The sequence below is a fragment of the Macrotis lagotis genome, chromosome 5 (assembly GCF_037893015.1).
Source record: "Macrotis lagotis isolate mMagLag1 chromosome 5, bilby.v1.9.chrom.fasta, whole genome shotgun sequence".
NCBI lineage: Eukaryota > Metazoa > Chordata > Mammalia > Peramelemorphia > Peramelidae > Macrotis > Macrotis lagotis.
The window spans coordinates 262,572,686-262,578,685 of record NC_133662.1 but is presented as its reverse complement, the minus strand read 5'-3'; positions in this window follow the sequence as shown (position 1 = coordinate 262,578,685).

Genomic DNA, 6,000 nt, shown 5'->3' with positions numbered 1-6,000 from the left:
CTAAGTGGTAATAGTACTCCCAGTGTGTTCTTACCAGGGCAGAATGTACAGAGCTTGTCAACTCCTCCATTCTTGGCACTAGACTTTTTTAAGAAGCCTCTCATTTTCTTTTTTGACTGTCATGTCATAGTTGATTCATAATGAACTTGCAGTCCACTAGAATCTGAGATTTTTTCATATTTATATTTGCTAGTCATACTTTCTCCATCTTGTTATTGTGAAGTTGACTTTCTTGAACCCAAATGTCAAAGCTGATACTATCCCTATTATGTTTCATCTTATTTAATTTGGCTAATTCTTCTATCACTGAAATATAACATTGAAAAGATGGAAGAAACCTCAGTAGTCATCTACATTGGTCTATATACAAAGAAATATTGGTCACATTGCCTCTACTTGAAACCCTCCAAGGAGGGGGACCTGCAACCTTTCACAGTAATCAACTCAATTGCATGTTAAAAAAAAAAAAAGATAATCAACTCTATTCTCAAAGAGCTTTCATTGAAATCTGGTTAAACTGATCTCTTTGCATCTTCTCCCTTCCCTAATTGCTCTTGGATCTGACCCCTGGGGTCAAGCAAAGCAAGTCTAATCTGCCCTCCACATGACAGTCCTGCAAATTCTGAAACACTGGAATCACGTGTTCTCCCTATCCTGCCCATTTCCCAATGCACTTCTTCTCTCCAGGATCAACCCATCTATGTCCTTCAACCTATTCTCATATGTCATGACCTCATGACCCCTTGCCAATCTGGCTACACTCCTCTGTACACTTTCCAGCTCATCAATGTCTTTCCTAAACTTTGGTACCCAGTAACTCTGTCATCTGAATGAGGTCTGGCAAGACCAGAGTACAGAGGGCTTGGCATCTCCTAATTTCTAAAAGCTGAACCCCTTCTAATATACTTCAAGATGGCAGGAGCCCCCAGGGCCAGGGATAGGAGCACTGCATTGGAGGTCTCTTCAATTTCATGGAGCCTTAAAAAATGTCTTTTTTCTTAAAAATCTGTCCATTGGTTCAGTTTTGAATTTATCTGACTTGATTATTGAATTTCTTTCTTGCCATCTTCTTCACAAGGATAGAAGAGACTTTATCAAAAATTTTGGTAAAATCTAATCTAAATCAAGCTTTGATTTAAAAAAAAAAACAGCTCTGCTGAAATCCAGCCCTGTCCCAGCATCCCCCTCAACCACTGTTGACTGGTTCCTTCTTTCCTTCCTCCGTGTTTGTTTACTCTTCTTTTCATATAAACTCAATCATAAGGAATAACATTCCACCCTCTTCTTTCAGCACTAGACCATTACTTGTGGCAGGTTTTACTACTTTTGCTTCTCAGCTGTTCATTCTTTTTCCATTTCTTTCTGCCAGAGTTTCTTTTTAAATTTCATTTTTTATCCTTTGTTTCATTTTTTCCTTGGTTTTCTTTAAGTTTCTGCTTTTTAAATTTCTTTAACTTGGTTACTCTTTTTGTTTGAGTTGTTATTGGGTTACTTTTTCTTCCTTTTGGAGGATCAATTTGCAACATATATATATATTTATTTATAGCTTAGAATCTTCTTTGGCTTACTCAATTCTCCAGTTTTAGTTCCTGAGTTGGAGTTTTGTGCCAGAGTCAGGTTCTGCTCCCTACTCTTGTTTTGGGTGGCTCTGCTTTGTCTCTCCTAGGGATCTCCTTCCTAAGGTCAGTGACCCTTGGATCTTTGAGGTTCACAGTGAGGTTCACAGGGCTCTCCAAAGCATCTCAGCCCAGAGTGCAAAGTATTTCTGAATCCTTGAGCCTTGAATTTCCCATGCCACGCCATGGTCACTGACAAGTTCCAGGGCTTCAAAATCCCCAACCTGGGACTTTTTGTTTTTAAACTCCCTCTTCCCCACCAGGGTTTTAGTGAGGAAGCCTTTCATGTTTCCAGACATAATGCTTTATAAATTAGTCTCTGGTTGACTTCCTGGATTGATTACTTGCAGTACAGTTGACCCCTTTTTTGTTGCCCAAGGACTTCTGAGTGTGTGTGTGTGTGTGTGTGTGTGTGTGTGTGTGTGTGTGTGTGTACTTCTGGGGTTAAGTGACTTGCCCCAGGTCACACAGTTAGGCAATTATTAAGTGTCTGAGGCTATATTTGAACTCAGGTCCTCCTGACTCCAAGACCGGTGCTCTATCCATGGTGCCATCTAGAGGTCCCTCTCATTGGATTCCCTCATTGTTCAACCTGATATAAATTTCAGGATTTTTTAAACTATTTTTGGCAAGGCAATGAGATTAAGTGATATGCCCAAGGTCACACAGCTAAGTATTAAGTGTCTGAGGCTGGGTTTGAACTCAGGTCCTGATTCCAAGGCCAAGGCTGGTGCTCTAAATATTGCTCCACCTAACTACCCCCTAAATTTCAGGTTTTTATAGGAGTAAGTAGTATAGAAGAGGGGTGAACTGCAACTCTTCTCACTTAGAAGTCTTTTTCTATATCAGCATAAATGACCATATCAATAACAAAACTAACAGAAATCACATAATTATTTCAAAGATGCCAAAATAGTTCTTGACAAATACAGCACTCGTTTCTATTAAAAACAGCACAAATCATAGGTATAAATGGAATTTCCCTTAAAATAATAAGTAGCATCTTTCTAAAGCCATCAGGAAGCACCATATGTAATGGGAAGAAGCTAGAACCATTCCCGTACGATCAGGGGTGAAACATGGGTGCTCATTATCACCATTATTCTTTTTTTATTATTCAATATTGTATTTAAAATGTCAGCTTTAGCAAAAAGAGAAGACAAGAAATTGAAGGAAGTAGAATATGTTGCAAAGAAACAAAGCCCTCCCATATCAGATGATACAATGGTATACTTAGAAAATACTAGAAAATTCACTGAAAAAACGATTGAAACAATGAGCAACTTTAGTAAAGTTGCAGGATATATAATAAATCCATATAAATCAGCATTTCTATATATTATCAATAAAACACAGTAGAAAGAGATAAAAAGAAAATTCCACTTAAAGAAACTCTAGAAACATAAAATAATTGGGAATCTACCTGCTAAGGCAAACTCAGAAGCTATATGAAAACAATTACAAAACATTTTTCACATGAATAAAATCAGATCTAAATCATTAGACAAATGTCAAATGTCCATGGGCAGGCTGAATTAACATAATAAAAATGACAGTTCTACTTAAAATACTTTTTATTCAGTGTCATACCAATAACTACCAAAAATTATTTTATTGAATTAGAGAAAATAGTAACAAAAATCATATGGAGGAACAAAAGGTCAAAAACAGCAAGGCATTAAGGAAAAAAAATGCAAAGTAAAGTCTAGTCATTCCAGATCAAAAATTATATTATAAAGCAGCAGTCTTCAAAACTGGTTGGTACTAGCTATGAAACAGAGAAGTAGATCAATGGAATATATTATGTACAAAAGAAACAGGAGCAAATAACTCTAGTCATCCCTGCTTGATAAACCCAAAGACTCTAGCTTCTGAGGTAAGAAGTCACTCTTTAACAAAAACTGCTGGGAAAACTGGAAGACAGTATGGCAGTATAGGCCCACACCAACATCTCATACTCTACACCAAGATAAGTCAAAATGGGTACAGCAATTAGACATAGAGAGTGATACCATGAGCCAGTCAGGAGAACAAGGAAAAGTTTATCTGCCAGATCCATGGAAACAGAAGCAGTTTATATCCAAAGAAGAGATAGAGAATATTATAAAATGCAAAATTAATACTTTTGATTACATTATATTAAAAAAAACTTTTGCACAAATAAAACCAATGCAACTAAGATTAAAAGGAATGAAGTAAGTTGGGAAACAATTTTTATAGTTAATGTTTCTGATAAAGAACTCATTTCTAAAATATATATAGAATTGAGTCAAATGTATAAGTATACAAGTCATTCCCCAACTGATAAAGGGTCAAAGGATATGAACAGGCAGTTTTCAAATGAAGAAATTAAAGATATCTATAATCATATGAAAAAATGCTCTAAATAATTATTTGAGAAATGTAAATTAAAACAACTCTGACTACCTCATACCTATCAGATATGACAAAAATAGAAAAATGATCAATGTAGGGAGGGGATGTGGGAAAACTGGGACACCAATGCATTGTTGGTGGAATTTGAACTGATCCAACCTTTCCAGAGATCATTTTGGAACACTGCCCAAAGGGTAATAAAACTGTACCTACCCTTTGATTCAGTAATATCACTACCAGGTCTGTATCTCAAAGAGATCATAAGAAAGGATTAAAAACCCACATATACAAAACTATAACATCTCTATACCTCCTATTATCATGTAGTGAGTGAAATTTTCAATGCTTTTATCCAACTCATTGATAAAAAATGTTGAGCAGCACAAAACCAGAGGGAGCCCCCTGGAGACACTCCACTACAGGTCTTCCTCCAACTTGTTATAAACTTATTAGTGAGAGACAGCTTGGAACAAGGGATAGGGAGAAAGACTTTAGTTCAAGTCTCACTTCTAACACATCCTAACTATAACCCTGGGCAAGGCACTTCTCTCATTTGTGAGACAATAAGTAATGGAAAAAGTACCAATATGCATAAGTGGAGGGAGATTCCTCACCTGGAAGTTCCTTATTCCAAGTGAAATTTCAGGTCTTAGTCTTTTCCCTATTAAAAATCCTCTTTAGATCCAATCATACCCAGAGTCACACAGCTAGTAACTGGCCTTGGACAACAGCTGTATGACCCTGGGCACGTCATTTGACTTGGTTTGCCTCAGTTTTGTCATCTGAGGCTGGGTTTGAACTCAGGTCCTGATTCCAAGGCTGGTGCTCTAAATACTGCTCCACCTAACTACCCGCTAGAGAAGGACATGTCAAACCACTCCAGTATCTATACAAGAAAATCCCAAATGAGGTCACAAAGAGAAGCACATGACAAATGCCTGACCCCTAAGAATGACAATTAAGTCCAGTTGTTGAACCAGTTCAGAATTCACCAAACCATACTAGTGTTGAATCCCCATCTCTCCATCATTTTGATAAAAATAGGAAGGGGGTTGGTCAAATACTCTATCTCATGCATTGTCTTGATCTCTGGCCTGGTGGTATTTTCAAAGAAAGAAATGAAGTTAAGTGGGGCATGGCCTGTTCTTTAAGAAGTCAAGATTAGGGGCAGCTTAGTGGATAAAGCACTGGCCTTGGAGTCAGGAGGACCTGGGTTCAAATCTAATCTCAGACACTTAATAATGACCTAGCTGTGTGGCCTTGGGCAAGCCACTTAACCCCATTTGCCCTGCAAAAAAAAAAAAGAAGTCAAGATTTCCTCTCCCCATCCTTAGGTACTTGCCAACAATTCGTGGGGCCCCATTCATTACAAATTTCCCCTTTATCACACTGGGTTGAAAGAAGAGCCAACCCACTCAAATATGTCCAGGGACAAATCACCTGGGCTAATTAAAGGATGAAGGAACAAGAGTAGAACAACACATTCTCATTACTTATTGATGATAAAATGCTTAGGAATTGTCCCTGTGCTGTTGAAATTCTGATCTTAAATGAAAAACATGGCCTCTTTTCTTCCAAAGACCTTGATATATATCATTCCTTAGTTCATCATCCGCATTGTTCAAGGATTACTGGTTTTGTCTGGGGTTTTTTAATGTGTTGATGACAAAAATTCCTAGGAACTTATCTACAAAAAAGTAATGGGGAGGAAGTACAAGTCTCTCCGATTGGCACAAAGTAGAGAAACTCTGGATTCCTCCATCAGAATTCTCTCAACTTAGATTTTGGCAAACTCAGCCAAGAGTAATCCTTATTTTGGGGGCAGCTAGGTGGTGCAGTGAATAGAGCACTGGCCCTGGAGTCAGAAGGATCTCCAACATTTAATAATTGCCTAGCTGTGTGTCACTTAACCCCACTGCCTTGCAAAAAAAAAAAAAAACCCTAAAAAATAATTCTTATTTTTGGAAAATCCTAACATCAGCACTGGAAATTCAGTAGACCACCATCC